At 40.2% G+C, this 24,912-nt stretch overlaps 1 protein-coding gene across 1 annotated transcript in view; it reads right to left on the reverse strand.

Annotated features, from left to right (window-relative positions):
- Positions 1 to 18,797, reverse strand: part of LOC131692801 (probable serine/threonine-protein kinase DDB_G0282963) — a 164,061-nt gene extending 145,264 nt beyond the window's left edge. Inside the window, exon 1 of the mRNA XM_058980089.1 lies at positions 18,084 to 18,797. The gene's annotated coding sequence lies outside the window, so the exon portion shown is untranslated. The remainder of the gene's footprint in view (positions 1 to 18,083) is intronic.
- Positions 18,798 to 24,912: the final 6,115 nt, after the last annotated feature.

Here is a 24,912-nt window from a genome sequence, read left to right on the forward strand (position 1 = left end):
GACGTAAATTTTCACGATTTTTTCTATGTGTGAATACAATAAAATAGCTTGCACGATTCCAAGATGACTCAGACAGCCTTAACGTGTCAGTGTCTCAGAACGCTTGAGTCGAACAAACAGTAGGTGAACTGGATCAGATCACGACACCTCGTACTTAAGGGGAGGTTTTCATTCAAATTACCAAAAAAAAATTGCGGGCCAATGAAAAAACATAGAAGGAAACAGTTGTAGGATTCACAAAGTATATATTTAAGTCTTCATTTACAAATTTTTTTAAGACGAAATTGCAAATTTGATAGGTCATTGCTCCAATGATTTTTTTTTTCTTTCGAGAGGTCAAAAGATGAAGTGTTTTCAAATGTCGTAGTTTTGAAAAATCATGTTATGAGATAAACGCATTTAAAGTTTTGAGAACACTTTCGAAGAATTGTTCGTGGTAGAATGTCAATATTTTGCAACAATTACATGAAATTATGGGTTTTGGAAATAACTGATTACAAATCTGTAATCAATTTTTCGTAATTGAAAATGACCTATGCAATAGGACGGACCTCCACTAAAATTAAGTTGCATATCAGCCAAAATCGAAAGAAAAAAAAGTTTTGTGATTTATAAACATGAATTTGCGGTAATATGTATAAAAAACAAATAAAAATAACGATTTCAATATGGCGGACTAAAATGTGACCAACAATTTTGACCAAATTTTTTTCGATTTTCGTCATTTTCTGTGGTTGTTTGATAACTCACGATTGGTCGGCGATGCCTCTACAAATCATGCCATGAAATACGTTCTCGAGACCTGTACACATGTACTGTGCAACGTGAAGCATTCTGGAAACGTGTACAATGCCATGGAAAGGTTTCTACCTGAGGCGCGCGTCTCGATCCGAGAGCGTCCCGTGGCGGCCAGGACGCCGTTTGAAACAATGGCATGTAGAAACTTTTTTTGATGCGTGGATTGAAAAACAAATTGTTGAACACAATATAGCAGACACTTAACCTTTCAAAAAATGCAAAGAAAAAATATCAATTTTTTGAAATTTTTGAAAAAGAAGTTTACTTTGACGAAATTCATGTCGTCGACGAAGGAAAGGCGGAGCCCTTATGGTTTGATGTTGACGTAATTGAAATAGAGGAGAAATATTAGTGGGCACATGTGGCTTCCATGCGGGATGCCCGATGTAGCAAGAAATGGTGAAAAAAATCCTTAATGATGATTTGGGGGTTGCCTTCCATCGAGGTAGTAATGAATTCAGGGAAGGAGTTGTTCATGAATACTAACCTGGCCATTTTTGCAACATATGGTGGGCCCCCAACCGCTTCTAGGCCCATGCCTCCCATGTTCATGCATTGGTTTGTTTTAATTTTAACAAAGAGAGACGTTTATTTATATTTACTGTCTATTTGTTGTACCTTCACCAACAGACAACTTGACCCCAATGATGGTTGCTTAAACTAATTGAATTTCAGAATATATAATATTTTAGCTTTAATCGAATTCCTCGTCCGGTTGAACTCAAAGGCCCCCATTGTCAAAAGTCGCCACATTGTTAAAAATACGCTGGAGTCCGGTAACAGCGCTCTGGCGACCATAGTTGAATCTCCTGAATGGAACTCGCAGAAGAGAATTGTTGCGTAAAGCTCGAACGCGGGCTTAAAGCTCCAGGCGTCCGAGGATTGTAGGACAATCCACTCTGCCAGACAGTAAGTCCGAGACGACCAGGGATCAAGAGTAGTCCCTCCAGATGCCTTGAGTGTCGAGCTGTATTAACTGACATCGGTTTTCTTAGGTTGGCAGCTGAAATCTGTTTTGCCAAGGAAGATGTTGGAGTTCAAAGCATATGAACCGGCGTTGGACGGCTTCGATTCTGTTAACGCCGTTCTGTTAGTGCAGATTCGTAACAACAGAACAATATTCTAGTGTTGAGCGAACCAACGCGCAATAGTGATTTTTAACAGTATATAACCTTAAAGTAAACAGTATATATCCTTAAAGTCCTTAAAGCATGTGGTTTGAACGTTAGAGCTGAATCCATGACGACTTCGAGACCCTTGATTTGCTCGGGTCGAAGAAATTATAGTTAAACTGAATCGGATAGTGCTTCCACGTGAACGTAACGATGAAACATTTACTCGGGTTTAAAGCGATTCTGTTTTGATCACACCACGTACTAAAGCATCGGTTTTATCCCGTATTTGTTGAAAAAATTTCATGTCGTCGGTGAAGAAAAAGCGGGGTTTTTGTAATGTAATATTGACGTCATTAAAGTAGAGAAGGAATATTACTGGACCGAGATGGCCTCCTGGTGGGGGTGCCGGATGTGGCGAAAAATGGTGAAGATAGCCAGTCCTTAATGCTGATTTGAAGTTGCATTCCATCGAGGGAGGAACGAAACCAGCGCAGGCTTTGTTCATGAATACCGAGTTTGTCCAGCTTCGCTATTGCGATATCATGATTGATTTTGTCGAAGGCCGCAGATATATCCATGTAAATAGCATCGGTTTGTAATCCGTCAGCGAATCTATCGAGTACATATGCTGTGAACGAGAGCAGGTGGGTCGTTGTGGATTGTTTAGGCATTCAACCGTACTGGTCGTCTGCAAAGTAGTGTTTGCAGTGAAAGAAAATAGAATCTAAAATAACCAGCTCGAATAGTTTTGGGCGGCCATTTTTTTCAAGCCAACATCTCCCTTTGTTAAAATTAAAACAACCTAATGGGGAGGGGGCCTAGAAGCGACAATTGTCCACTTATGTACATCAACATAAAGATTCCACCAAATTGTCAAATTTTACAGGTGTTTTTGTTAAGTTCAAAGGAAACTAAGGATAGTTGATTGTCGCGGAGGTTGTTAATTGATGCTAGTTGTTTGCTTTGGCACATACCAGTCGAGGGGTTGTTAAGGGTATTACGATCACAGCGGTAGATATCAAACGCTGAACCAAACACCTGGCAAACCAAGTCGTAACACGATCAAAAAGCTGTCCGTTGATGAATTTAGGCCCACGACGTTTTGGTAGTAAACCTCGATGCTATTACACGACGGATAGAGATCGGCTAGAGAGTGGTACCGTAGTAGTAAAGTAGTAACAAGTGATAGGTTTTGCGCAGAAGAGCATAAAACCTAACTTAGAAAAGCCAAATTTTTACTTTTTATATTCAACTCGTCAGTAACTGACACCAACTTGCTGCCAGTTAGACAAGTAATCCAAGCTGACGTCAGTTGAACACAAAATCCGAACGGTTCGCATAACATATGTGAACGCCTGAAGAAACTGATTGGTCCGGAGTGATGACTCGGATAGGCAAACACAGATGCTCTGCGAAAACCAAGCATGTGAAGTTACTTAATAAGGGAGATGACAGTATGAAATCCTTCTAGTCAAATGTTATTGATAACTAAAAAAATATATTGTTACTAATATTTATAGGACCAACAACCGGATGTCGAATTTTGGTGGAAAATATGTACTTTAGTGGCTAAGTGGCAAAAACAATGAAGGTGCTTGAATGATTCTGGCGACATACCCAACACACCACGACCGATCACGATGGGTAGTTCTCGAAGCAGCTGTTACAATTCATAGTTTAAAAGCTATCTCCACATTTTAGCATCCATCAACAGTTCACCATAGATGGTGCACAGCATCATCCGATCGAATATTTCAAAGGTGCATTGTTCCTCTGTCAGCATTAACCAGGTCTCGCAACCGTAAAAGTTGAACGTTCGAATGAACGTATGGTAAATTTTTATAAATAGTGACATCAGTTCATGTATACCGCACATGTTTAAAATTGAAATTTCGATATTTTTTGCTCGAAATAATCCGCAGAAACGTGTCATTCATTCACTGAACTGAGCTCAATGAAATATCCATTGACGTATTACATCAGTTGGCGTCTGGCCCGGAATGGTTTCATGTGATCGTTCGTGACGGCACTATCTGTGGTATTGCCCGGAAAAAAAAATCAGTTGTATTTACGTCAACAGCCGTCAGCCATCAGCTCGAGAGATCAGACCATTCACAGCAAACAGAGACAACAAACACACCGCAGCCGTGTGTGTATGTGTAAATAGGTGTTCTCTACGCATACGTGAGCATTCTGGCACAAGCAGGTGCGAATATTTGCTGATTCTGTTCGGCAGCATATGTACAGAGCCGCGAACCATTCGCATTTTATTCTGTTTAACCGACGGACTGCTTTATGCCAGCCAGTCTGTGCTAGCAGTGAGCATCAATTATTATCATCAGCGGCAACATTCTTTCAGGTAATTTCAGGTCACAGCATGATGGCACGCCATGAACGCACGTTATCAGCACGTCTGAAATCTCTCTAATTCAACCGCGCCGCTACATCCCATCTGATGGGCTGTGTTTTTATTGCGCGATCCATCATTTCGTTTGCGGTCACGGTGAATGCAAAAGCGGGGCACTCACAGTCAAATGAGCCAACTGCAATCATGCAGTAGGCGGTGACCTTCACCCTCTCGTTTTGTTCGTCGACAGTTGATCGATGCTGCAGATTGGTGAGTGCTAATTGGATTCATGGAAGCCATTTTCTGATTACTATTAATAGGTAGGCAATATGATAAACAAGTCATTCAGTTTCATAATTTATTTGCATTCAAGATTTTCATTCTACTCCTACGTGAAAGATTTCGCGATATATAGTGAATTAAAAACGAAACCTTTCCTAGAACAACGATGGAGCGATGTAAACATATTTACTCGCTTCGTTACAGATTTCCCGGAGCTCGGCTAAGGTCAACGCATCGCACGGTTGTTTTGATGTCTGTCGAATGAGGTGATGAAAATGAAGCACTTTACTACTAACAATGTGTGTGAAACTGTAATCATTTCAGCTATTCACAGGAAGAATACGTTTTTTATTTAATTTATTTCATACCGCCATGGAATATTGGAGGGCGTTTTCAGTTAATACTATTTAAAATGATTCTTTTTTGTTGATGTAAAATATGTCCTTTTCCTTGGTTTCTGATAGTGCTAATATGTGGAATCGTTGGATTATATGGGTTAAGGTTTGTGTATATTTTTTTTTATTAGGGAGGAGCTTCTTCAAAAAGGCACTAATAAATCGAACAAATTGATGGAGGAATGGAATGGCCCAGCTACTGTTCCCTACACGGAAAAAAAATCCGTTCATGAATTTATGAACAAAAGATTACGATTTCGTGAACGATTTACGAAAATCTTGACCAAGTTCCTGAAATTGTGAATAATAAACCTCATACTCGCCCCGAATATATACATGGCGTTACATTCGAATGTTGGGTTGGGTTACTGTTGTTGTTCCCTCGACATGTTTAGTTTTTGTTATGATTCTTGTTCATAATTTGACAATACACAGCCGCCAGTCACGTGATATTCATGATTTCAGGAGCTTATTCGCGATTTTTCTCTCATCACGTTACCTGTCCATTTTATTCATTAGTTTATTATCGGATTTTTCTGTCAGACTGGCTGGATTTATGATCATGATTTCAGGATTTCAGTCGTAAATTTCGTAAATTCTATTTACGTTATCATCATATTCTAGTCGTGAGTAGAGTGATTCATGTTCATGATTTCAGGATCTTAGCCACGATTTTTGACATTTTTGTCACGAGTTGTGTGATTCATGTGTATGATTTCAGGATCTTAGTCACGATTTTCGTAATTTCTGGTCACGTTATCATGATATTTTATTCTAGAACTTGCTTTCGAATTTGACACGTGCAGAAATGTGACCCATGTTCATGATACCAGCAATTTTATTCTGTGAAATATATCATGAACACGATTTGTGGTGCTCAACACAGTTTCCGTTTTCTGTCGAGACATCACACTGAACCCTATCAAATGATTAACGATGTTCGAGATCCTAATAGTTGTAACCGTTTGCGTACAAGATATTAGAGGAATCTCAAACTCGGTGGTTTATGCGCCACTCTAGCGGTTAACGAGAGACCACCGGTCTTGTTTGCTTGCCCCACTGTGCTACTAACGGTCCACTTAGCTACACAAAAATATCAGATCCAACTCGCCTTATGTTCGCCGTGTTACCTTCGCAATCAACTAATTCGTAATTTAAATTTCACACTCTTCCAAAACCTGAAAACCGTTGAATCGAGAAGAAAATTTCGGAAAACCAAAGTGGATACAACGGAACGGAAATGAGAGTGAGTTCCTTCAAAGGATTCTGCTCAAATATAACCGAAACTCAAAAAAACGTAAATTCAAGCTTTATATTTTTCATTTCATTTTTAGCTGGCCTCAAAAAAAAGTTCGGATTGGACAATAGTTTATGCCGATGAACTAGCGATGGTCGCCGTCGAACAGATGTGGATCGACCGACTCACAGTCGACGAAGGTGACGAAATGTGGCCGACAACAACGGCTCGTGTGCATATGGCCGAATTAAAGATACGGAGTGTGGGTCGGCTGGACCCTCCGCAACAGCCAACGTACCCTGGAAAGACCTCACGTGCTAAGATTCCGCACCAATCCCCCACGATGTAATGTACTGCTACTTTGGGGATGGCTGCCTCTCGTACAACTTTGCAAACGTGAAACAAAAACCACAAACTTCGTTTGACAACCGTGACGGCGGCCCTCAGCGCGTCACACGAGCAGAAAAATCCAGCAAATCCAGCTCGTATAAAACGCTCGTCAGAAATATATTCCAAATATTACAAGCACACAAAAAAGATCATAAATCATGTGCTAGTAATCATGAACCAGCTCACGAATACATGCATAATATTTGATGATTTTGTGAACTATTTCACGAGCATGAATGGTACGTCGTGGCTATTACACACATGAATAATATTTTATAATTTTGTGACTTATTTCACGGGCAAGCATGGTCGTGACTATTGTACTAGGAATCATAAACCAGTTCAAGTATTCATGAATATTTCATGATTTTGTGAACTATCTTACGAGCACGGATATCGGATCGTGACTAATGTATTAGGAATCATGAATTAGTTCACGAGGATTTAATAGGTTCATTAATTAAATTCCGAGTTTCGTGACATAGTTTACGAGAAAATATCCAAGATATTTTGATTTTGTGAACTCATGTTCCTCAATATATGAATAACATCATGAGTCAGCCTTTGGTTTTATGAGTAATGTTTATAAAGCTGGTTCATGATTTTATAAACTATTTGACGAGCACGAATGGTCAGACGTGACTATTGTACTATTGTAATCATGAACCAGTTCACGAAAGAATAATATTTGATAATTTTGTGAACTATTTCACGAGCACTACTGGTAAGTCGTGGCTATGTTACTAGGATTCATCAACTAGTTCGCGTGTACATGAATATTTTATAATTTTGTGACTTATTTCACGGGCAAGCATGGTCGTGACTATTGTACTAGGAATCATGAACCAGTTCACGAATTCATCAATATTTCATGATTTTGTGAACTATCTCACGAGCACGGATATCGGATCGTTACTAATATTTAGGAATCATGAATTAGTTCACGGGGATTTCATGGGATAATTATTAAAATTTCGTGTTTCGTGAAATAATTCACGAGAAAATAATGTTGTCCGATAATGTCAACTAATGTTTCTAGATATATAAATGGTGAACACGAAATTATTGCGACACCGAAAATTTCATGCCAATTTTCTTATAATGTTTAAAATCAAACCAAAATTTTAGGGTAGTTTTATACATATATTTACTTCAAAAATCAAAAGAAAAGTTAATCGATGAAGCCTTGAGTGTAAAATTGACCGCATTTTCGTTTGATGCCATCAGTCTTTACAGTGTCATCCGGTACCAGTTTCTCAGTTTTTTTTTCCATTTTCTTAACCTGTCCTTCTCGTCTTTGACTGTCTTTTTGCTCTTCCGAAGTTCCCGCTTCATCATTGCCCAGTACTGCTCCACCGGGCGCAGCTCCGGACAGTTTGGCGGATTCATGTCCTTTGGAACAAAATGGACAGAATTGGCCTCATACAACTCCAGGACACTTTTAGAATAGTGACATGATGCCAAATCTGGCCAAAATAGCGGAGCTTCGTCGTGCTGCTGCAAGAACGGCAAAAGGCGCTTCTCGAGGCACTCAGATTTGTAGATCCCGCCATTTATTGTGCCCTTTGTCACGAAAGGCTCACTCCTCAGTCCGCAAGAGCAGATGGCCTGCCAAATGAGTTATTTGGAGGCGAACTTCGACATTTTCTTTTGCCGGTGAAAAACTCCAACCCCGGAATTTGCTTGAAATCGGCTTTTATATACGTTTCGTCGTCCATCACACAGCAGCCATATTTTGTCAGCATCTTCTCGTAGAGCTTCCGTGACCGAGTTTTAGCCGTCGATTGTTGCCGCTCATCGCGGTTTGGGAAGTTCTGTACCTTGTATGTATGTAGTCCAGCTCTCTTCTTTGCATTCTGGACGTAGTTCTGCGACATGCCGATCTTTTTAGCGAAATCACGGCTTGAGACGTTGGGATTTGCTTTAATCATCCACTTCACCTTTCCCTCTATCTTTTTGTTCTCCGGTCCCGGTTTTCTTCCAACTCCTTTGCCGTGGTCCAACGTCAACCGCTCCTGGAACCGCTTCAACACTCTGGAGACGGTTGAATGGTGAATGTTCAACATTTTTCGCAACAGCCGGTGCGACAGGTCAGGAAATTCCAGGTGTTTGTAAAGAATTTGTTCTCTCGACTCGCGTTGGTTCACCTCCATTTTCGTTGAATCGAAAAACACGACTTCGAGTTTGACAGCATGTAAACAATACACATCGATGAGAAAGTGTGCAAAATTTGAATTATTTTTACCCAATGGTAAAAAAGTTATGCCCTGTTGAATGTGTCGCAATAATTTCGTGTTTTGCTTTTATGAGTAATGTTCATAAAGTTGCGAACTATTTCGTGACTGAAATTCACAAAACAGAAACCAATATTTTCACTTATAAAAACGTTATGCTGGCGTTACTGAAGAGCAAATTAACATAATTATAAAGCATATGATTTTTTTTCATGGTCCTGTTGTCGTAACGTAAAAACGTGATTGTTCCAGAATTCATGGCACTTTCTTCACGATTTTGGGAACAATTTTTTTTTTCGTGTACTTAGGTTTAGGATTAGTTCTTAGGCCCCCTAACCATCTTATCAATTCAATATTACCCAGGTTTGGCACATCGTATCTTTTTCCCTACTTTCTCGACATACGATTGCGACACTTGTGACCAAATACAGACAGTATTGCCATGCAACGCCAGCTATCGGATGCCCAGACTCTTTCGGAATCGTACTCGGCGCGACCTTCGAATAAGATCGAGGGACACCACGGCACTGTGGAAAGTAGCGTTGCCAGCAGGAGCCTCTTCAAAAAGGTAATAATCCGAAAAAGGTGACAAAAGAGTGGAATGTATTTATATTTATATTTGAAGAAAGTCAACAAAGCAAATATAAGGCAAAAAATAAAACAAATAAGCCAAATGAATTAATTTTATAAAATTAATAAAAAGAATTAAATGATTGGAATGAAAAATCAAACAGCATTAAAAAGTTATAACATTAACAGCAAGAATTAAATTGTTTCAAATTGATAATTTGGATGTAATGGATAAATGAATGTCTGAAAATATAAGAAGGCTTCTTGAATTGAACGAAACGAATAAAATAAGTTAAATTAAAAATGGAGCTTAAATTGACAAAATTGAATAAAATGAATACCGAATAAAATAAATGATTAAAATGAAATGATCATTTATTTGAAATTAGTCAAATATTTAAAATGAATGAAATAAATAAAACAAATTAAATACATGACATGAAGAAACTGAAAAAATATGAGTATATAATAGGGGAACCCTGGGCTATTCGGACCTACCTAAGCAAATCGCCCTTCGGGGGTGTGCGTAGCGTAGTTGGTAAATCGATTGCCTTGTACGCAGCGCACCTGGGTTCGAGCCCCGACCCCGCACATAGGGTTAGAAATTTTTCATAAGAGATTTTTCTAACCCGAAGAGGCGAATGACCTTAAGGTTAAAACCTCTATAATAGAAATAAAAAAAAAAATCGCCCTTCCAGGTGGATAGACGCGGAAAAAAATTTACTCAAAGATTCCAATCGTTAGCTTGAAACCTCAGCTACATTCTGGTACCATAAAAGTCTATTTGCACTACTCCATGGCAGCGCTAGGTGACGATTTGTAAAACTTTAAATTTAACTGTAAATTTGTAATTTAGACCTCCCTACCAGGCAATTTTGGACGTCAATTTTTTCACTTTTTTGCAATTGAATTATGTTTGCCTATGAAATATTAATTAGAGAAGCTCCTTAAAACAGCAAACAAATTAATAAATTGCGTTATCAAATCTTAATCTGGTTAGTCACAGCTGTCGAGCCGCAAGCCGCTGAACGGTGTTTGATGGAATAGGGGGTCCGCACAAAAGTGGCGAGCGTCTTGAAAATATCTGTTTTTTCACCCAAACAAAACCCATTCCATAGAATAGGAGCCTCAAGCTTTCCAAAATACTTACTTGTTATTTTTTTCACTTTTATTTGTTGCTTTAATTACGGTTTTACCATAATAGTGGTTTTTGTTTTGAGGATGGCAAAAAAATGAAACACGTTGTATCTCCTTTCCAAACAAAAAACCAAAGAATTAGATGCAGCTGTCAAAATTAATGTTTTTGAATAGCAGTTGCACGAATATGTACGACAGTCAGAAAGTCTTACGATTCTCTGAGAAATCAAGGGGGTGCGAATTATCCCCACGGTCCTAATAGGCCTGGGCCCCCTATTTATTTTGCGTCAAATGGACAACGAACTATTAGAAGGTTTAATACAAACTTAACATATTTTTTCTCACATTCTTGCGCAGAAAATTTGCGTGAATTGATAACAATGTGCAACACAAATAAAGGTATTTTGTAACAGAAAAATGAAACATTTATGCTCAAGACTTATTTACAGAAGGTAATTTTTTAGGAGATTGGAAAAAGTAAACTGAGATAATGTCACTTGTGCTTTGAAGCCCCATAAATAGAGAATGACAGAGAGATAGCGAGTCTTGAATGAGACAAGTAAATATTTCAAAATATTCATTTGCACAGAAGTAAATAGAAGGGAGTGAGAAATGTCTAGACTTCGTTCGCGATTATTTTATCGATATTATCAACTTTTTTTTCGAGAGTTGTCCTACTGGAGCTGTAGAGCTAGGTTCTCGGAATGGCTCCCCGTCAGAATCACATACTACAATTTGCAGACGAGACAGGCAATGTCGCCCAATAAAACACTGCATTAGGCCAATTGTAGCGGGCCGTGATTCTGAATGTGATATTCATTGTACGGTTCAGGTATGTGCGGGCGCAGGGACTCGCGATCGCGTGTATCATCGCGAAGGGCTCGAACATTTGTACGTTAACGTGCTCGATCGCGTGTGCGTTTGTATGTCGCGTGTGCTAACGTGTATGTAACTTCGCGTGTATAAATTCTATTTCATAACCGTGTGCCTTTCGCATATTCGCGTGTGTTCTAGAATGATCGCGCGCGGGCCGTGAATCTGATTTTTGTGTACGGTTCAGATTCCAGAAGAAGATGGGTTCTTCCATATCATTAGAGTTCCCAATCATGTCACCGTAGAACGCGTGGTCTAGAGGATATGAGCTTTATTTTTTTTTTTTTTGATTGGTCCAGCTGAATGTATGGACCTAAATTGCTAGAATGAAGGCTAAAGATTTCCGGACGTGACCGATTCATGATCGCGCGCGTTTGCGGGTTCGCGTTTGAGACCGCGTTTGTAACTTCGTAAGTACTAAAACGTTCACACAATTGCCGAAGTGTTATCAAGCTTACGCGATCGCGGGCATAGGTCTGCGTAGATGATCGCGAAGGGCTTAAGCGTTCGTATGTTGACGTGTTTGTCGCGTGTGCTCGCGTGCATGTGACTTCGCGTGTATAAATTCGATTTTGAAACCCTGCGGCCATTCATATATTCGCGGACCGTCATTCTGATCTTTAGTTTGGTGTACGGATCACATTCTGACAGGGAGGGAGTTACCCCATATCACTAGAGTTTCCGGTCATGTCGCCATGGAACGTTTTGTCTAGTGGATATGGGAGCAATTTTTTTAATTCTTCAATTTGATTTATTTTTTTTAAATTAACATGGACCTAGACTGTTGGTACCGAGGATAGAGACTTCCGGACGACTCCGATTCATGATGGCGCGAACGCGGGAGTTTGTAGATTAACGCTTGAGATCGCGTTGGTAAGTTTATGAGCGCTGAGACGTTAACCTTATCACCGGGGTATAATCATGCTTGCGAGTTGGTGGGCGTAGGTTGTTTAGAAAATCGCGAGGGGTTCTAACGTTTGTACGCTAACGTGATTTTGCAAGGTGTGTTCTTGAATGGTCACGCGAACCGTGAGTCTGATATTAAATTTTCGGTGCGCGGTTAGAATTCTGGCAGAATATCGATAGGGTTCCCGGTGATGTCGCCATGAGACGTGTTGTCTAATAGGTATGAGCGTATTTTCTTAATTGCTCCAACTGAAGGCATTGCCCTAGGCTTCTAGGATCAAGGATAGACTTCCGGACGTGATCGATTCGTAATCGCGTGCGCGAGGGCATTTTTGTAGGTTCCCGCTTGAGACCGCGTTTGAGAATGTGTGAGTGTTAAGACGTTCACTATCACCATCTTTACTGACCCAGCTGAAGGCGGGTGTAGAATGGTAGTATAGGACTCGAACAGAAAATGAGAGAAGAAATAGATTAGATAGGCACAAGATACAGCTGAATTTATGATAATCACATGAAAGATATACATTAGTACTTCAAACTCTACCAATACTTGAATAGCCAACCACCACACATAGCACATCCTTTCCCAATTATCTATTTGTTGCTAGTTGATTGTCGGCTATGAGAGGGTAAATAGAGGAAAGGTATAGAATAGAGAAAAGACTCATACTGTTATTGAATATTAATTGAACAACACATGTACCATGCAATAAAACTACTTGGAATCGTCTGAATACCACAAAATGATATATATTTACCATTAACGATAATTAATTCCGTTAGAAGTTTCTCATGCTATGCTGGACGGGAATGGAGGATTGACGTGCGTCGGTAAATTAATCGCACCTTTAGTTATCCAATCCGAATGAATCGAATCGAATGCACGAATTGAACACCAGTAAAAAGTGACCAACGAATCCCAAGAAGGATCACCCACTATTCCATCATATAAGCCAGTTCTGCATCAATTCCCTGGTCCATATGTCACAAATACTCAGACGCCCACATACACAGATAGACACACGGCTAGCACACAATTGTACACTAGTACCAAAAACTACAATTATTACAACACAACACAACTAATAGGGTTCTACTGTTATTTTTTTTAATGCGCCTGTGCACGTTGACGAGGTCGACACAAAACATAAAATAGGCCCATAAGCCCTCTCGGTCTCCTCGATGCACCACTATCGAGGCGTAATGCAATAACCATCTTAAAGCAGATGTCTTCCAGAGCTTCTTTAAAACTGACTCTGAAATATGCTTGAAGATGTTTGCAATACCGTCAAACCCGTCAACCTAGGGGAGGGTATTTTATCGATATTATCAACTTTGGTTAAATATTTTTCGGAGATATCCATGCATATCCTGTATTTCAGTATATAAACACTCAATATTAAATTGAACTAAATTTGAGTTACTGTAGTTTCCAATTTTTGATTACATGCATCCCCATAGTGCAACGTTTCGAAGGGATATCCGTTTATCTTCAGGGAAAGTAGAGTTTGAACTAATTTGTATTAGTTTTAGAATTCTAATCATACAAACGTGTTGCCAATTTTCTCACGACTACAACTAAGCCGCACACATCAAGTTAGATTGGACATTAACGAATATTGCAGATCAGTAGAACATCTAATGACACAACTTGGTAATGTAGAGATAGATGTGAGAAATAGCAAGATGGATGTGAATCGTGACAGTTGCCACAAACAAAGAGAGAAAGGAAAGAGGAACGTGTAGGGAATGGTAACTGACGCATTCTTCATTGGGCCGAATTTGGCTGTTGATTAGTCGCCCACAAGTAAGAAGTCGTATAGTAGCGTAACCAGCCTAGAGGCCGTGCGGCATCCGGCAGGTTAAGGTTAAATTGTTCCACTGGGGTCCTGTTCCAGTTTCTCCATTCCGAGGACCGAATGGTTGACAGGACTGAAGCGCATGAAGTGTCGTGGGTCTTACGCTTGTTATATTAAGGAAATCTCTGACGCAGTGGACGTTTGCTTCGTCGCAATTCGTGGGATTAAAATGATATCTTCTAGTTGCTGCACAATAAATGCTGATAACAAGTGCAGCAATAGGGTAGCTGGAGCCCTTAGTAAAACACCAAACTTGTTCGACCTAAAAACGTTATGTAGAAGAGCTTAGTTAGCATCGCAGGCGCAGGGACGGGTCAGAGGCGTTTAAATTGGCTCGCAAAGCATACAGCAAGGCCCTTCGATCCTCAGAGCGAAGCGGTTGGAAAAACCCCTACACAAATATCTCACAACTCAACGAGACTAGTAGATTAAATAAGTTACTTCCAAAATTGAAAGACTTTCATGTCATTTTAATTAGAACTCTTAATGGCGATTACTCATCTGACGAAGATGTAATCTATCTTTTTGACACACACTTTCCAGACCCCTGAGTTCTTTATAGGTAGTTCTGATTCTTGGGCTGAATATAGAAGGTGCTTTTTGCAACGCGTCTTTCAAATCCATTTTAGAAGCAGCACGAGGCCATGGAGTACCTTTATATATTACAAACTGGATACACACAATGCTTAGCAACCGACATCTGCGATCAGCGTTAAGACAAGTAAAGATAAAGAAACTGAGTGTACGCGGATGTCTTTAAGTTGGTATGTTGTCACAATTTCTATGCAATCTTGTTGCCCATGGCTTGTTGAGGAAACACCTACTGCTGCTCTAGAGGCACTCGCGAACATGAAATCACTAAATGTGTGGACTTTCTTGTGCATACCATCTTAGGGTTACTGGGTGCTGAGACAGTAACCCGATAGATTGTGCAACCAGCCACACAAGGCTGTGGCCCCAAATGGTTACTTGGGATGAGTATACACTATCAGTGACCTTACACTCCCATGTAGTTTTCCTTTTAAAACTTTCAATGTGAGAATTTCTCCTCGTGAGCAGTGGCTGTCTGGTTGAATAGTGACAACTTGAAGAATACGTAGTTTGTTATACTGTCGGTTCTATCTGAGAAGGCCGAGCCGGTGCTGGTGTCTATTGTCGTGAAATGAGATTAAACCAGTCTTATTCGCTTGGTAGATACTGTATCGTATTCCAAGCAGAAGCCTACGCGTTCCATGTGTTGGTGGTGTATTGATCCCCATTGTTGAATATTCTGGTTGGTTCATTAGCCTATCGGGTTAAGAGCGTATATACATCTTCTTCGTATTTGTATGCTTTTGGAACGTTGATGGTGCTAATTATTGGTTTGGAAGTCTGCTGTTTCAGCGGCTATTTCGCTGGCGAACATGAAGACCCGAACGTAGCAAAGTCCATTAGTAACTAGTAACTAACGGAACCGCTGCCGCTCTACGCAGAATAGTCCCAAGTGTATAGGGCATCCCATAGCACATGGGACAGTTATGCGTGTAGACGATGATCGAAATGAACTCGGCAAATGTACGGAGTCTTGCTTCGAAACGCCGCGAGTGTGTCCTACATTCAAAGAAGGGTTTTCTAAGTGATATATCGAATCTTAAACTTATCGGGCCTGTCGCCTCTTGGAGGATCTGTTCGTCAGACCTTCTGCTGCAGAGAATAAATAAGCTTCTCCAAACAACCGTCTGAGTTGGTCTTCGGTAGCTCGGTATTTAGTATCAGTAATTTTCCTTCCAGATTCCGCTTAGTGATTTCTCTATCAGTCATAGATGGTGACCGTATTAATCCAAGCTTTGATTTCATTCCCTTTTCTGGAGATGTTTTCCCTGAATGGCCTCCCGGTATATCCAACGGTACAGAAGAATTACGGCACTAAAATTCTTTCCGAAACTCATCCTGTCACTGACGACCTCTGCTGTGTCAGCCGTTTCGGGAGAAATAAAGTTCGTGCGATAACATGGGAAATTCCAAGGAATTCAATCCTGTTGCGCAAGTAATTTACAACATTGTCTGGAAATTTGTCTTTGATAAGGTATACCTTGTATCGCGCATATCAGGTGTAGGCGAGAAACAACAAACCACTTACTCCCGCGCAACGCAAGCAGTCGCCAGGGTAAAGTGGGGATGGTTCAGTAGCTAATGCACGATTACTGAGTTGCTCTTTTCTTCCGATACCGCATGTATTCAAACATGTTTGTAAATAAGTGCAGCAAACCTTGCCCCACTGTACTCTATCTGTTCGATCATTTGGTCGCGGAATGCCTGACAAAGTTGTTTACCAACCTCTCTCGGTGTGTGTGATGTAGTTTTCGTTGTTGTCCGCTGCGGATAAGATCGCAATTCGCGACTGAGTGAGAGCGGAAATTCGCACATCATTTGCCTGTGCCACTACTGTAAAACAAGTGCGACAAAAACAGGCACCGATGTCGAACCGTACTGGCCGGACGCTGCCGGTTTGCAATATTTGCTGAATCGTCGTGTCTCGCTGCTGCCTGCCTGCCTGCGGCGTATGGGCGTGTGACTGTATGTTGTTTTGCTTCTTGTCACAATGAAACGTGGCGAAAAGAGATCGCTTTCAATTGATTTTCTCGCGGCAAACCGCATCACTAATCGACAGATAGCCATGCTGTGGAACGACCACGAGTGGGCGCACTTTCCAATCGTCGTACTTCAAACGAGCTATTAGCGAATCAGTATCAACATGTATCATGAAAAAGGGAACTTAAGTACACTGAATTTATGGATTTAGCAAATGCACTGCAGCTGTCATTATTTCTAAGGAGAACTCGACGTTCACTAGCTTGCATTTTATGACAAACTCTCACACATAGTGCCACAGCAATACACATTGCTAGTCGTTTGACGCTCATCATTAAATACTTCCGGTTCCGTCCAGGTTTTGCGAATGTACTAGCTTTTTACTGTCAGCAATACATGAAGTAACTCATTTTCCCGAAACGATCATTTTTATAGCATTTACTAGAATACATATCACGTTGTAGCTTTCTTTCTAAGTTCTATTCCTATAGTCATTGACTCGACGCAACAGCAATTAACTCTACCCCAATGGAATAAAGCAGATAAGTATTAATCAAATCAGTTTGTTTGTCAAATTTGCTTCAATCGTGTTTTACCAAAAATGAGCACATCGCCATAGCAATGCAAAAACATCTTACGTCATCCCTCACAAATCCTACAACGAGTCGATAGCGGATGCGGATGACGTTGTGGGCTGCAGGTATCTACTCTTTGCTGTTATTTTGTCGAAATTTACACACTATACCCAGTTCCCGTTGCTTTCCGTGACCGGGTCTTGTATTCAATTCATTCGATTACATGGCATGATGAAACAATGAACGGAAGCATTCCAAAATATGTAGGTACCGACAACAATGCTCCACTGCATGAAACTACGACGGTGTGAAATGAATTATTACGGTAGAAGGAAGCATAAAACTTAGGAAGAAATAAGCACATGCATGCAATTTATTGTTCCTATTTTTATTGATTTTTTCATTCAATAACACGCCACTCGACCGAGTGCAGTAAATAGTACAGCCTTTTCCACAATCGACTTTCATCTGAGCCGCAATAAACATAAACTCGCTGACGGGTAATACCATTAATAATAGCGTTGTTATTGTTAACGTTATCAAATGCGCAGATAGGACGTAAACAAAATGTAAATATTTTAATTCTACTTCCTTGGCTAGCAGGTTTTTTACCCTAAGCCCATCTCTCTCACTCTAATGGCAGTTCTGTTGCTACTTCCAACAAACTATTTTGTGATCATTCTTAACAGTAACATTCATTCATGAAAATTAGTTGACGATAACCTTGCTATCGCAACCAACTCTACTCTCTCTCTCTCTCTCTCTCTCTCTCTCTCTCTCTTTCTACTGCGTACCTGATGAAGTTGGCCAATGAAATTTCTTATCCCGTTGCAGTTGTGTGGCAATCAACTCCCGTATGTTAGCTAAAATTTACTGCATCCTTGCGTACAGATCAGTCTTCTTTTTGTCGCACTAACACGATCAAAGTAGCGTCAAACGAAAATATTGTTCACATTTTCTTTAATTCTCTTGCCTTTTATGAATCTTTTTCTTCTTGTTCTTCGTATTTTGTTTTGTTTCTTTCCTCGCTACGATTGCTTCTTCACATGATCCAGCACACAAAACGCGTACACAACGAAGCCGAAAGCACCGACACACGACAAAAACTACGGCCTCAATAACGCACACATACGTAAAATTCAATGGAATTACTTCATCAGCAAGAAACTGCTTGTAGCATACCAAAAAAAATCCTAGACGTTCAAAAAACTTTTATTTTCGGCACTGAAGAATCATTTTTCGACTCAAACACTACGTTCAACGTAAACACTGACAATCCGACTGACGTTTCCAACTAGATTTCACACCGAATTCACACCACAAATCGGTCAAAAGTGACCAAATATTTCCAATTATTTTTACCACTGAGAGGCAAGGCAAAAGCACAATTCGAAACGGGTTCACCACACGGCAAAACGAGCGAGGAAACGGTACCGTTTGTTCGCCTTTTTTACTTCCACACACGTCGCGTGACAGCACTCGAATGATGCTCGATTCCTCGCGAGATCACCGGACAGAAACTGCGAGTTGAATTCGCGGCATTGCGCTCTTCGTCGACGTTGCAGGCGAACGCGTGAGTGAGAGCGCGCTGTAACCTGATGGTGTATATAGCACTAAAGCAAGAGGGAGAAGGAATGCTTGTTCGTTCGAATTGCATTCATCATGGAATGAATGTTTTTCATAATGAACACTTTGACGAAGAAATCGTACGAGGGGCTCTCAAGCCAATTTATCCGCTCGACGTGCTAACTACAGTTTGCATTAAATAATTGGTAGCAAACAAATTAATATACATATCTCGACAAACATATGATTACGGCTTAAAAGCCAACTGTCAAAATTCCCTTTGAAAGAAAATTCCAGACTAACCGTTACTGGCCAAACACAGTTCACAGCAGTTATTTTACCGCTTTGTGGAACATTTTCCAATTTTTAAAACTTTGGTAAGGAGATATATATGTGATAAATAAGAGAAATCTAGTTCAATGTTTTCTATTTAAAGGCTGGCAATCGTGAACTGATCCTGGCCACTTTGTGATCTGCGTGGTCGATCATCACAAAAAAGGTAAAAGCGAGGATAAAAGACAACAAATGTCACGAGTATGTTCTGCGGAACATGAACATGTATCAAGTAAGTAGAAGTATGATTCAATATTGCTACGACTGCTAAAAGTTTTATTTGATAAATTTTTATTTCACGATTTCTTCAGTTGACAAGATTTTGCTCTGTCGCCGGACAATGGTGCGCGTTTTATTTTGGATAAGGCTTCGAGTTCCCATATGCGATGTGCTTCAGGAATTGATTATAATGTGAAGTAGAGATATTGTGTAAGCATCTTTATACTGCGATTCAAGCAATAATAAAAATAAATACAACAAAAAAATGATTTCTTTTAAATCTCAATTATTCTGGAAATCAAATTTAACAGTAAATCCGCTATAAAATACACACACAGACATTTGCCGATCTCGACGAACTGAACGATTTTTCAGTGATTGCATAGCCTTTATATGAGAAAGGCAAAAAGCAAATAAAATCATTGTTAAAACAATGTAAAATAAAGACTTGACTTCCAAAATCTACAACAAAATCGTTGTAAGTGGCTTCAGAATGTATGGATAAGTCATTTTTTGCCTTTCTCATATAAAGAAAGGCTATGCAATCACTGAAAAAATCGACTTTTCAACCGAGGGCCGAGTGTCATATTCCATTCGATTCAGTTCGTCGAGATCGGCAAATGTCTGTGTGTGTATGTATCTGTATGTGTCATTTAAAATCACAATTTTCTCAGAGATGGCTGAACCGATTTTCACAGTTTAGTTTTTTAGTTTCATCTGAAAGGTATAACGCTCCCATAAGCTGCTATTGAATTTTTACTTAATCCGACTTCCGGTTTCGGAGTTACGGGTTGAATAGTGCGGTCACACAGCAAATTCCCATATAAACTGGTACAACCATGATGTCCAAGTGACGTAACACGTATTAAAATGGATTCAACATTACTCTAGTTTGCAGGTCTGGATCAGTAATGATAAATCAAAGCAGCTTTGACCACATTGGCCACCTATGACGGTTCATGATGCCTCCGGGGAACTCGCCATGTTCCTAAGCTAATATCACACCTATTACCCAGCGAATTCTCTTCCGATTTTTACAAACTTGATTTCAAATGAAAGATACAGTAATGCCATTGACTGCTGCTGAATTTCATTCGGTTCTGACGCTTGGTTCCGGAGTTACACGTTGGCTAGTAAGCTTAAACTGGAATTTCTCATATAAATCGGTAGAATCGTAACACCGCAGAGGCTAAAAACTATTGAAATGGTCACCAAATTACTTCGATTCGCACATCTAGATCACTGATTGCCAATCAAACATTCTTTAGATATATTGTCCACTATCGACGATTCCGGAAGTCCCGGATTCCGGGCATATTTTACAATTTAAGTTCTTCGGTGATGACTGAACCGATGTTCTCAAACCACGTCTCAAATGAAAGGCAACATTTACGGTTGAGTATTGTGGCGCCACTCAGCACCCCTCCCCCCCAATCCTTGCCCTCACACCTCGCTCCTTCATCACCCCTCTCCCTTTGGACGACCCTCACATCCGCATTTCCTTCATCCTCCCCGTATACAGAAATAAAATGAAGGATTTCTGACGCATCCTCCACTCCCACTCTACTAAACCCCCACCCGCTCCACTTCCAAACCCATTCCATCAACATTTCAAAATATAATCACATGAAGATAACGTTGAACTCATGTTGATTAAGTTAATTAAATATTAGGGGAGCCCGGGGCTAGTTGGTGGTTGGGGTACGTTGGTGGAATCCATTTGTCTTCGTTTCTATTAGACATATAGCGCTGCCTCTCATTGTGTACCTCATGTTATGTGAAACCCATTATCCAATGTGTTTTTGTTAAAAAAAAACATTTTGTTTTGTAAAAGTTGCGGGCGATATTGTGTTTTCGAGCATACTAACATTTTTTTTTAATTTTTAACACTGTTATTTAGGGTGATTTTAAATCTATTTCCCAATTGATTTCATTTTTCGATAGTGCGTAAAAAGAGCTTTCAGTATCCGTATAGATATTAAATCTATCCATGAATTAAAGTTAATAAAAGTTTTTTGTAAAATTGCGGTTGGGGTAAGTGGGCGGTGACGCACGCGGGGTAAGTTGGCGATACTATTTACAGTGCAAATGTAGTCATCAAATATTTTTATTTTTAGAATTCACTCACACAAAATAAAACTTTGTGTATCTCGTCAATGCAGGGGATATTTACTTCGGCCAATCACCTGAAGAATTTCGAAAATATGCTTTTGAATATGGAATACGCGTCAAAATGAAATGCCGGGGTATTGAGACTGAAATATATCGGCAATTGTCAGTTAATGTACAATTTTATTGAAAAGACATTCAACACGAACCTTTGATATAATTGAATCTCCATTTTCTAGCGTATTCACACATACCGCCAACTTACCCCGGGGCCGCAAAAAAAAAATGACGGCTGCAAATCCCCCATTTGAAATAGCCCCCTAATTGCCAGCAATTTGCTGGAAAATTGAAGGGCAATTAGCGTACGCGAGTTCGCAAATATCCCCCCCCCCCATTAGCCAGCATCTTGCCTTTTTTGACTGGGTATTATACTGCCGTGATACGCATAACAGTCCCGCCTGCATAGGAAACCCATAGCAAATGGGACGGTTATGCGGATCACGGCAGTATAGGTGTCACTCCAGTACAAGATGGAGAGTATCCGTCTTGACTCCAGTACACTAATGCACTCAAAAGCATTCCCACCTTTCTCTCCATGTTGAGTGTAGCGTAGCGTACACGGTAAAAAATCGTCACGCTAATGGAAAGTGATTTGCAGTTGATTTCGCACTACTTGCCCAACATTGCAATGCGATGTGTCAATCTATTGGAATAGATCATATCAAAGCACTACGAAATCAACAACAAAACACTTCCATTTGAAATGAGTTGCACATTGCTTCTGATTGATCTTACATTCAACTATATACACATTTCTTACGGCATATCCCATTATAAATATGTTACCTGAATAAATAATTGCATACATTATCCACAAGTACATTATATAATACTCACGTTTGTAACCTGGCGGGGTCGTTACTCCCAGCACTTATGAGACCCCCCTCTACACTTCTCAGGGAAGGCTTGCGATCGCGAACTATTGCCAAGAAAACGCTTTTTTGACCTTCAAGTAAAAACCCAGTATATTTCCGGATATCGATGTCACTTTTTTATTCTTCTGTTGGTTGAGCACTTTTCCCACTTTCTTAAGCTACTCCTACCTCGGGTGCCGATGGTGGCACTACACCTGCTGTTATTTCGGGGCCCCTTCTGCTACTGCTGCTTCACCGTCGTGCTCAGTGGTGTACACAGTTTCCGTCGTAGCTCGCGGGACGGCCACGGAATCTACGTTGGTTGCTAACGGCGTCTCGTTAGCCTGCAGAAGGATCTTGGTAACCCTGTTGTGCTGGCCTGAATGTGGTAACGTATCCAGGCAGCTTTTAGGAGGCCGATAGGAATGGCGTCGGCCTTGACTCCGCGATGGCGGTCGCAACTATATCGCTCTTTTATGATGGTTGACGGATTGGGAAACTCCGGCGGTCTAACACGCTCTGGAGGTTTCCTAGCGTAAAACCGAAGGGTCCTGTTGGAACAGTTGGGGTAGGACTTTAAATATTGCAGTGGGTACGGTCGGGTTGGTATGGGAAGTTCTACTTGGAAGGGCCATTACCTGGTTGTCTTCTCTTCTCCTTATTCGCTTCCTCTTTCGTCACTTTAATGCAATCACTGCTCAAAACTCTATCTTTCACTTAAACTTTTCGTACCGCTTTGCTAGGTGGTTACCAGGCTAATGGTCGTTCACCTCGAACCTCGACCGGTGACCCCTCAGTCGTCCACATATTCCGCCCCATTCTGTCCTTATAGTTGTGTGTTTATCGCCACCCTCCATGGCCGCCTACTTCCTTCGATATGCGCGACCAGTGGTGGGTGGTGGAAGCTACTGCATGTGATGGATGGCTGCGTGCTATGTGGGTGTTGGGTGGGCTGCTTACCGTTAGATCTTACATTTATTTTCTTGACACTATACACAAATAAACACAAATATTAAGAAACGCGAAAATCTCAACAGTCTTGGACGAAACTAAACCACTTGTTACACGTTCTACATTACTTTGGAAATGCAACTTATCCATTTTTGCTCCTATTTACGAACATATGTTTGTAATCGGTTAAAGACATTAGTGTTTTGGTACCTTTGACAATTGTAATTCAAGATGAAACCACTCAAATTCAATAGATTAGTACAGAGGTGCGAATTCAACGGCTATTCATTTCAATTTAAAGATTATTTCTATTAAATAGCTTTCAAAGACCAGGTCATTTTGATACTAGTTATGCATCCTTAAAAAATCAATGCCAAATCACTTCAATTGTTAGTGATGCATGATAAACTGATTCAAGTGTAAAATCATTTGAATTAAATGTGACAATTTTTTACCGTGTAAATATATTTCTCGCGTGTTTTTTTGTAAACGACCAATAAGCGTGCTGTCAAAATTCACTTTGAGAGAAAATTGCGGACAAAACGTAGCTCGCCGAGAATGGATGTTAACATTTTATGAAAGAGAAAAGTCTATACCGTTTATTCAAAACGTAATATCTAAAAAATGTAAACAAACTGAGTTTATTATGCCAAATAAAAGCTATGCATTGACTCTTTATCGTCCACAAATAATAGAGAAAAATGATAACTCTTTATGCGTTAATTTAATCTTAAGTCAAAATGTCACATATAGTATACCAAAGCTTTGCTAATATTTTGTAGATGTGATGTTTTACGTTGTGATGTTTCTCCAAGTCGACTGTAGTTAGTATCCCAGTCAAAAAGGGCAATTTGCTGGCTAACGGGGGGCTATTTGCCAACTCGGATGCGCTAATTGCCCTTCAATTTGCTAGCAAATTGCTGGCAATTAGGGGGCTATTTCAAATGCAACATTTGGGCGATTAACCGCTGTAATTTTTTTGCCGCCCAACCCGCCCTTAAATCACTCCCAAATCGCCCATGGCGCCATTTAATCGCCCTTAATTGCCTAATATGAAAATTACCCAGTCAAAAAGGGCAATTTGCTGGCTAACGGGGGGCTATTTGCCAACTCGGATGCGCTAATTGCCCCGCAATTTGCCAGCAAATTGCTGGCAATTAGAGGGCTATTTCATATGTAACATTTGGGCGATTTGCCGCCGTCATTTTTTTGCCGCTCTACCCGCCCTTAAATCGCCCCCAGAACGCGCCATTTAATCGCCCTCAATTGCCTAATATGAAAATTACAAATAATACTTATTTTCGGATTCGTTATTTACTCACATATACTTACCAGTATACTAGGTAATCACCACCAAATTATAGAAAAAATCAATGGTGAAATTGGTATTGCACACCAAAACTTATCACAATCTGACGTTCATTAAAACTTTAGGAGATCTTGTTCTACTATACTTACACACGATTCCACAATTTCCCACATTCGTTGGCTTAATGAAGTGCACTAGACAAACAAAGTACAAATGAGAACA

The sequence above is a fragment of the Topomyia yanbarensis genome, chromosome 3, assembly GCF_030247195.1.
Source record: "Topomyia yanbarensis strain Yona2022 chromosome 3, ASM3024719v1, whole genome shotgun sequence".
NCBI classification, from domain to species: Eukaryota; Metazoa; Arthropoda; class Insecta; order Diptera; family Culicidae; genus Topomyia; species Topomyia yanbarensis.